The 8,941-nt window shown below is 54.4% G+C and overlaps 1 long non-coding RNA gene across 1 annotated transcript; it reads left to right on the forward strand.

Moving 5' to 3' along the window:
- Nucleotides 1-1,202: 1,202 nt before the first annotated feature.
- LOC102491029 (uncharacterized) lies at nt 1,203-4,710 on the forward strand. Its single transcript, XR_334743.1, has 3 exons — nt 1,203-1,280; nt 4,276-4,422; nt 4,521-4,710. It is a non-coding gene; the product is annotated as an uncharacterized LOC102491029 (long non-coding RNA).
- Nucleotides 4,711-8,941: the final 4,231 nt, after the last annotated feature.

Genomic DNA, 8,941 nt, shown 5'->3' on the forward strand with positions numbered 1-8,941 from the left:
TGGCAGGTGGGAAAGGAAAGGGAGGCGGGGCTCAGAGTCTGGAGAAGGAAACTGCAGTGGCTGGAACCTGAGCCCAACCTCCCAACCCTGCCCTCAGGGTGCAGGAAGGAGATGGAATTCCAGCACCAAAGTCTGAGTTAGAAGGGACTCGGAGACATTTGGTCCAATCCTTACCCCACTCAGAGGCCAGAGGACGGAACCACCAACCCCTCAGGAGATGGGAGATCAGGGGACTGGATGGACTAGGCCCTCTGCAGGCCCTGCAGCTCTCCGGGCTTCCTCTGCTGTCCATGTGGGAGAAATGCCCCTTGTCCTCCCATAGGACAGCAGCTGTTTGGCAAACCGTCTGGCAGCCCTTATGGTCTCTGGCCCCTTGAGACAGCTGCAGACTTAGGGGGCAACCCAGGAGAAGCATCTTGGCCTGGCCTGCTGGGGCTTTGTTCTAGTTTTGCAGTCAGCTTGTGAGTGCCTTTTTCATCCCAGGGATCGAGAAGAGCCTGTCGGTGTTCTCGAGGGCCGGGCTCCAGGAGAGTCAGCCTTGTTCCACAACCCGGTATCTGAGGCTCCAGAAAGGAGTGCCATCCTGCCACGTTCTCGTTTGCAGGCCCTCCCAGTCTTCTGAGAGCACCAATGCACAGGTGTGCCCTCGGGTCCTCTCTGGACCAGAGGGGGTTGCCAGGGAGCCCCTGAGATTAGAATCCAGCTCCACAGCATGGAACGACCCCAGCTCTTGCTAGCTCTGGAAGCGGCCCTGCACACGCAGGCTCTCTGAGGGCCCGTTTCCTCATCTACAAACTTAGAGTAAATCAGTACTTCTTGGATTGCTAGAGGGGGTAGAGAAGGCGATGACAGGGTGCTCTCCATTAGTCACGTAAAGCATTCTGCCTTACACACTCACTGTGTAAACAAATACACCAGCCTGCTCCGTGTGTAAGAGCTCACTTTTGTGATCTCTCACACTTGTTTCTGGCTCTCCAACATGGAAAGGAAGTTGCGTATTTGAAAGTCATGACACCGTCCCTTCATACTTTGGGGGTGGGAGGACATATTTTACCAGGGGTCTTCAAAAAGTCCTTGGAAATGAGTATTCTGGAAAAACTGCAGAGATTTCAAAATTAAAAAAAAATCAGATTAAGCTTGTACTAGAATTGCATTTTTTCCACCTGTTTGCTTAACAGAACCCTAAGGACATGATGGGTCCGACTTTGTTTAAGACCAGAGGAGAACCAGAACTCATTTCTTCCAGCTGCTCCGAGCGGGGCTGCGGAGCGTGTGTCCTGGTAAGGGGGACCAAGGCTTCCCTTGTGGTGTCTGCTGGTTCCAGTGGTGTAAATACTCTCCCCGTGGCTGATGTTGAGATCTTGGAGTTGGGGAGAAATGTGCACAGCTGGCTCTCAGGGCAGGTCTGAGTCTGTTCCTGACACCACTGGGTAGGGGTAGCTGCCTGGCGGGTGGGGTTTAAGCTCCTCACCGACTTGACTGCTTCCTCCTAAGACAACTCTCACCTGACCCCGAGCTGTCTAGCCCTATGAGGCAGCTAACGGTGTCTCTTCTCCTGCTGCTGTCCACACCCTGTGCCAGGTCGGGAATGGGCAGTGGTGCTGGCTGTTGGCTGGCCCATGCTTCTGTCTAGGAGCTCAGAGAGCCCGTGCAGCTTCGCCTTCACCGTGCTCCCAGCTGGGTGGCATTCTATGTACCTTGGCAGCTGCATTTCCCGCCTCCACCCTGGTGTAGGCCCCAGCCGGCGTGCGGAGGCCTTTTGTGAGTGCCTGTTCAGTGATGGATGTTCTCTAGCCTGTGTCGTTCTTGGGCACAGGCAAGGGAAACTGAAGACCCTCTGAAGCTCTCCTTTGCCTGAGTCTGGAACAGCTTCTAAGGCCTTCGTCCTTGCTCTTAGTGTTTCGGGTTCCCACTCGCCAGCTGTGCTGGTCGCTCTCTGCACTAGCAGTGACGCACGTGCAGCGCTCTCTGCTCCTGGCAAGCAGACTGCCTACCCTGGGCCTCTCCCCACCTGCTGAAGCTTGGTTCAGGGCACTGTCTCAATTTCCCAGACCAGGGCCCACCTCCTCCTGCCTCCTGGCTCCTGGCTCTGGGAGAAAAGAGAAAGACACACTCGAATGACTCTAGTTATAGGGCTACGGCTTCAGGAGTAAAGCGGGGGCCTTGCAGAAAGATCCCTTATCTCTGATGCAAATCCCCACAAGACAATAAATATAGATTCCTTTGTTGTAATCACAGCGGCGTCTTGATCCGCCTGCGGTGATTAAAGTGTAACCAAACTGCCGCTTAATTTCATTCCAGACCATTTCCACATTGTGTTGTGGAAGGACGTCTCCATGCAGGGACTCTCCCTTGCCGGGCCCTGCCATGTGGGACTCCACGGTTCTGCTGAAGAGTAAGCTCAGATCTGGTGGCGTGGGTCATGTGTGAATGTCCACAGCCCTCATGTCTCCGTCTTTGGCCCTCTATAGAGGCCATTTTTGCTTTGCATTTGGGGAACCTTCTCCATCCTTTGTCTGCTGATAAGAAGTTCAAATTGCAGCTGAGAGGGGCTGGGTGCCGCCAGGCCCACTGGGTGAGTGTGGGGAAAGATGCTTTCCAGAAAGGCTCCACCCACTTTGCCCTGGCGGCCTGCTCCCAGCAGGACGGCTCCTGGGAAGAGCCACTTGTCTGCAGAGGCTTCTTCTGCACCACCAGAGGAGGAATGGCAAAAGGCCTCCTGTCAGCAGGCGTTTCAGGTGGTGGGACGTTAGCCAGGTGGCCGATGAGGGGGGTCAGAGAGCAATCGATCCTAAGCAAATTGGCGGGCTGGCCCTGTGAGCTCTGCTTGGCTGTGGTCAAGCACCATGGTCAACCTGATTTTTCTACAGCCAATCTTCAGCTGCCTGAGTGCCCACCTGCATGGGGGCTCTGGGCTGGGGTGGAACTGGGAGTCAGCCCAGTTAACGGGCAGATCGACCCAATCAGGAGAGAGCCTCCAGAATACCCTTCCACCCTGCTGGCACTGGAGGAGAGAGGGGTGGGTGCGGTCTGTGGGGTAGGAGAGTACACTGGACTGGGAGGTGTGGGGGTGCTCCTCGGCCCCTCATGAGCTTCTGTTTGCCCACTTAGAAGAAAAAGGTGCTTTGGATGACACGGGTCATTACCAATGTGTGACCCCCATTATTTTAATCATTGGCTTTGGGGGTTCCAAAACAGGGTGCAAGGAAAGAGGATGGTGAATAAACAGGGGAACACATCAGCCGAAGTTGCTGCCCATTTTAGGGGAGACTCTGGCCCTGCTGTGTGCGTGTGTTCCTGCATGCCCCTGGGTATGAGCTGGCAAACAGGATGGAGAGAGTGAGAGTCTGGTCGCCCAGGTCTAGGATATCCTTGTGCAGGTGCAACCTGTAGTCCAGAGCTGAAGGGGATCCTGGGGGGATTTGGAGCACGTTATTTATGGAGCTGCAGAGCACCCTCCCTCTCTCTCTCTTTTTTTTTTTTTTTGAGAGGTTTTTGCTATAGGGCACGTGCTGCTCGCCAGACAGACAGAGACAGACAGAGTTTAAGCCACCGGGTCTGACTACGTCTAAACCACTGGGACCGGGACTCTAACGGTGGTCGACTACATGGAGTCCAGTGAATAGCCATTATGCCAACTGCTGGTCCCTAGTCCCCCTCTCTTTAATTGCTTCCTCTCCGGGACCATGAGGCACGACAGCCCCCTGATGGCAAGACCAGGCTATGTGAGCCTGGCTAGGGGATAGGCCTTGGACCCAGGGCCACTGGGACCTGAAAGCAGCTAGGAAGTGACCCAGGCCTCAGGTCAGCGTGGCAGGGCATGCAGGCTGTGGGTTGCCCTCTTGTGAGCCTGAGGACTGCCAGGACAATGCCTTCTCACCTCTCTTTCCCCCGGCAGCTCAGGGCCTGGCACACGGGCAGGCTCAGCACCTGCTGCTCCAGATCACAGGCCGGGTCAGCACCGGAACCTAAAGGCGCCCTTCCCCATCCTGGTGAACAGCCTTGCTGCTCGGCTGGTTGCCAGGGCATCTTCCTACTGCCCCCTCCACACCCAGTTTCCCAAGCCCATGACGTCACAGCTTCTGCACTCTGAAGCCCAGTCACCCCTCCCCTCCCCTTCCCCCCCCCGTTCATCGCTCTGGCTCAGCCACGGTTTCTCTCGGGTCTGGTGCAGCATCCTCCTAGCTGACCTCTCTGCACTTGCTCTGCCTCCTGCCTGTGCTGTGTTGTTGGTACCTTGGCGTTTGGGAGTCTCTCTGTTTGTCTCTGCTCTAGGCCTCTCCATGGCTTCACTCTGCTGGCAGGATAAAGTCCAGGTCAAATTCTGGGCCTTCAGAATCTAAACTTTAACAGTATCTCTGAGACTGTTCCCTCTGCCTGCCACCCAGGAATCCAGCCAAATGGGACTCTGTTGTCCCCCAGGTACTTCCCTGCCTATTGGACTTGGTGGTTTGCATCCACTGCTCCCCTGCCTCTAAGCCCTCCAGTCCTTTGCCTTGACCAACTCCTTGCCTTTCCAGCTCCACTTAGACATCAGCTCCCCCGGTAACCACCCTGGTGTCCTTGCATTGTCCTTGAAGACAGACTGTCCTCACTCTAGAACCTGCAACACTGCTCGTGGATAACCTGCTTGCTCCTTGGTCCCTTCCACCGGCCTATGAGTTCCCCAAGGACGGAAGCCACAGTGGGTCCTGGTGCTTTGCACAGATCCTGGCCCAGAGCAAAACCTCAAAGACACTGTTCTATTTTCTTGCTTCTAAGGAGATTCACACTGTAAGACATGCCATCTGCCTGCATCTCAGGAGGAAATGGAAGCCCCTCAGTAAATGCATGCCAAGTTCTTTCTGACGAGGACGATGGAATGCATTTAGCCAAGCGATAGCATTCTTTTCCAGGAAGGACCAGGATTATACCATGTGGATCTTCTCTCTCTGCATTTGGAGTGGAGGCTCTTCTTCACCAGGGCAGCTCCACCTATGTTCTGCAGAGCGTCCAGAGGGCTGCTGTGCTCCTCGAGGCCTGCTTGACGTGAGCCTCTGGAGCACATGAGACTTGCCAATGTAATTTCAAGAATATTGGAAAATGCCGTTTTTTCCCCCTAGCTTTTGCTATTTGATTAAACTCAGTTTTTCTTTTCTTTTCTTTTCTTTCTTTTCTTTTTTTTTTTTTTTCCTATATTGACTTCTGTATTGCTGGAAGTAAAACAGCCTGTCTCGAGAAATCAGCCTGATGCGTTTGACAGATGCTGCTCTGTTCTGAGTGAGTGGTCGTCCCCCAGGATGGTGCAGAGGCCCCTCCCCTCCCCCCCTCCCAGCTCGGAAAAAGCTGCCGCGGGCTGGGCAGCTTCCGGGGCCGCCTGGCCTCACTGGTAATTGCGTGGCTAGCTCCAGGATGTGTGATCATTCTTCCCTCTAATGGTCTGTCACGGGGCACAGTCTTTTGGAAGATAATTTAGGTGAAAATTGCAGATTCACATTAAAGGGAGAGCTCCACTTATGTGATGCGACCAAACAAATAACCAGTTGAAACCACCATGCTCCATATTTGTTCAAACGTGCTTCTCTACCTTCTATCTCGCAGGGTTCTCTGGGTCTCAACTGCAAGAAATGTTTGATTGCTTTTTTTTTTAAAAGAGAGGTTTTGCTATAGGGCAATGTCTGCTCGCTGGAGAGACAAGAGAGACAGAAAACGAGAAATCACCCCCCAGGGGGGATGGCCATGCCACCACCTCTTCTCCTCCACCCTCCTTTTGGGATCTTGGGCACACATGCACAAGCACCCGGTGTGAATTTTAAGCCACCTGGTCCTGGACTCGAACCTCTTTGACTGCATGAGAGTCCCGCTATGTAACCATCATGCAATCTGCTGGTCCCAACAGGTTTGACTCTTTAGATGTGCATCAGGAACCCCAGGATGTGATAGCTTCAGAGGGGAGGGACATGGGCAGTGAAGGAGGACTCCGCTTCATTTTGCTGTTTGGCAGTATTTAGGAGACACGGGAGCGTCTGTCCCATCAGCTCGGAGAGGGTTGTATGTCCTCTCACACGTCTTACATTCTGTCCGTGTCCCTGTGTAAATGTGGGCTCCCCAGAGCTGGGTCATGACTTTCTCTATATCCTAGCTCGTACCCAGCAATTCTCCAGGGTTTGGGAAGAGCAGCTGCCCCCATGCCAGCCTCTTGGAGGGGTTTGGTGATCTCTGTGAGGAAGGAGGAGGCTGCAAGGTTTGCTTTCTTAGCCTAAAGCTCCATCAGCTTCCATGGGTGAGGAAACGGCCTCCCCTCCAACTCAGTCCCTTCATCTCCCATCCGGAAATGTTCGTCTTTGATGAGCTCAGGCTCCACTGGCCTGTCTGTGCCTCTGCTTATTTAGTTGCACCCTCTCCCCTTTTCCAGGACCCCTTCGGTTAGCACACATGGGAGGGACAGTCTTCCTCGAGGTGTTGGAAGCTCCTGTGATCATGCATACAAGCCGCTTCGACCCCACCCAGGACCACGGAAATAGCCTACGGATTGTCTGTTAATCCTGTTTTCTTCTCCAGTCTGTAGCTTTTCTGTCTTTCAGGTATCCCTGAACCTGCGGGACCACGGTGGGTGGTAATCTCCAAGCAGAGAGTGTGCCCTCAGGACAGAAAAGTCATTCAGAGAACACCTGCCCCTTCTGCAGAGAGCTTTCTTCTGCTCTGGGCCCCTGCACATGGACCAGGCCAGGACATGGGACCTCTGCAGCCTGATAGGTCCTGGGAAGACCCTGGAGTCAGCTCTTCTCCAGGCTCAATGCGGCTGAGGCAGGCAGGGACCCCACCGGCTGCTGCTCACCTCCGGAACACTTGCCCGGCCACGTGCTGCAATTGGCATCGCTTTGTCAGGTCTGATTTCTCAGAGGTGAAGGCTTTGACTTCAGAGCTGCTTCTTTAATTGAGTCTTTGTCACTCCATTGACGGTAATTTACACATCCCGTAACTATAGCTAAGGAATGGAGGCGTAGGCAATGGTGGCGGGGGCAGGGAGCGGCGGGTACCAAACCCTTTCTGGAAGAGCTACCTCTTGATATCAGGGCCCTGGAAGCTGGGGTTTCCAAGGTGCGTTGTCCCAGGCTAAGGCTGAGGAGCCTGTGGGGGGTTCCTTCTTACTCACCGAACACTTTCCCAGTTCGAATTCTGCTTAAGGAGGTAGGGATGTGACAGCGGATACCAGACGCCCCCTGGTTTTGAGGTGCTTCAGTCTAACGAGACAAAGGGACCTGCGTCTACCTGGACTAGTGCAGCCTGTGCTCCGGGGTCCAGGCGCCAGACTGCTGCTTTCAATCCTGCTACATCCCAGGTCACCCCCCATCGAATTCTGCGTAACGAGGTAGGGATGTGACAGCGGATACCAGATGCCCCTGGTTTTGAGGTGCTTCAGTCTAACGAGACAAAGGGACCTGCGTCTACCTGGACTAGTGCAGCCTGTGCTCCGGGGTCCAGGCGCCAGACTGCTGCTTTCAATCCTGCTACATCCGAGGTCACCCCCCATCGGAGCTGAGCTGCCAGGGGAGTGTGGCAGAGTGGTGGGCTGGGGATGTGGAGGACAAAGGCTACGAGTGCGACCTGCAGCCTGCGCTTCCTTTCACCCCTTTGCTCTTGTTTTCGCGTGCTCACTCGTCACACGTCTCAGTACTCGAGACTCTGCGTTAGTCCGGGAGTGCAGGGGACATACAAGCATTAATCAAATGTGCACTGAGCTCATAATTAGAAACCATGCTCGAGAAGACCATGGGGGGGTGGTGGTGCTGCAGGAGTGACCCATGGGCCCACTCGCATCTGGCGGGCCTCGGAGCCTGGGGCGGGTGCTGTGTGTGGCACCCGTGGAGCAGTGAAGCCCAATCACCCTTCAGTACTGAGATACATAATTGTAACCAACAGGGCGTGATTTCTGGCAATGGGAATGGGTCTGTTGAAAATGCTGAACATCAACAGAAAATGGAACTTCACTCTCAAAGATTTTGCACTAAAAGAGGCCAGAAAAATATTGTAAGAAAACATGGGAGAGTATTTGTATAATTTTTGGGTGGATGAGGCCTTTCAAAAGCACAAAGGAAATACGGATAATTGTGATCATGTAAAAATGTAAAGTTTTAGAAATCTGTAGACAGGGCCGGTCAATGGCACGGTGGCTAAGGCAGCTGGATCTCGCGTGGCTGACCAAGCAGCTGGAGTGCCGAACCTGGCAACTTGGAAAACCTTCTGGGCCTGTGTGTGCATGCCCAAAGCCCTGAAAGAAGGGAGAAATGGAGGAGGGATTGTAACTTGGCCTTTCCCTGTGGGGTGAGGCAGGGTGCTTTTGCACTTTTTTTTCTCTCTTTCTCGGTTTCCCTCCAGTGAGTGCATGAGCTTTCTGGCGAACTGGAAAAAGAAAAAGGAGAAAGGACAAAAGAATGACAGAAAGAAGATGACCATAGGAACCTAACAATGCCAAAAGACAAGCGAGAACCTGGAAGCCTCTGTCTCGTGTGTGATGTGGCCAGGTGCTCAAGGTCAGCAGCTCTGCCCTCACAGAGGGACGGATGCTTCTGGGACCGGCAGGTGGGGTGGCAGTACTGCAGCGGTCCCTGAGGGCTCTCTGTACACACGGGTGCACATGTACGCATGATCCGGGCTGGCTCTCTGTACACACGGGTGTCCGAGGGCTCTCTGTACACATGGGTGCACATGTACGCGTGATCCGGGCTGGCTCTCTGTACACACAGGTGCACGTGTACCCATGACCCAGGCTGACTCTCTGTATACACAGTGCACGTGTAGCCGTGACCCGGGCTGGCTCTCTGCACACACGGGTGCATGTGTAGCCGTTACCCGGGCTGGCTCTCTGCACACACGGGCGCTCATGTAGCTGTGACCCGGGCTGGCTCTCTGCACACACGGGCGCATGTGTAGCCGTGACCCGGGCCGACTCTCTGCACAC

The sequence above is a fragment of the Tupaia chinensis genome, unplaced genomic scaffold (assembly GCF_000334495.1).
Source record: "Tupaia chinensis unplaced genomic scaffold, TupChi_1.0 Scaffold000274_1, whole genome shotgun sequence".
NCBI classification, from domain to species: Eukaryota; Metazoa; Chordata; class Mammalia; order Scandentia; family Tupaiidae; genus Tupaia; species Tupaia belangeri.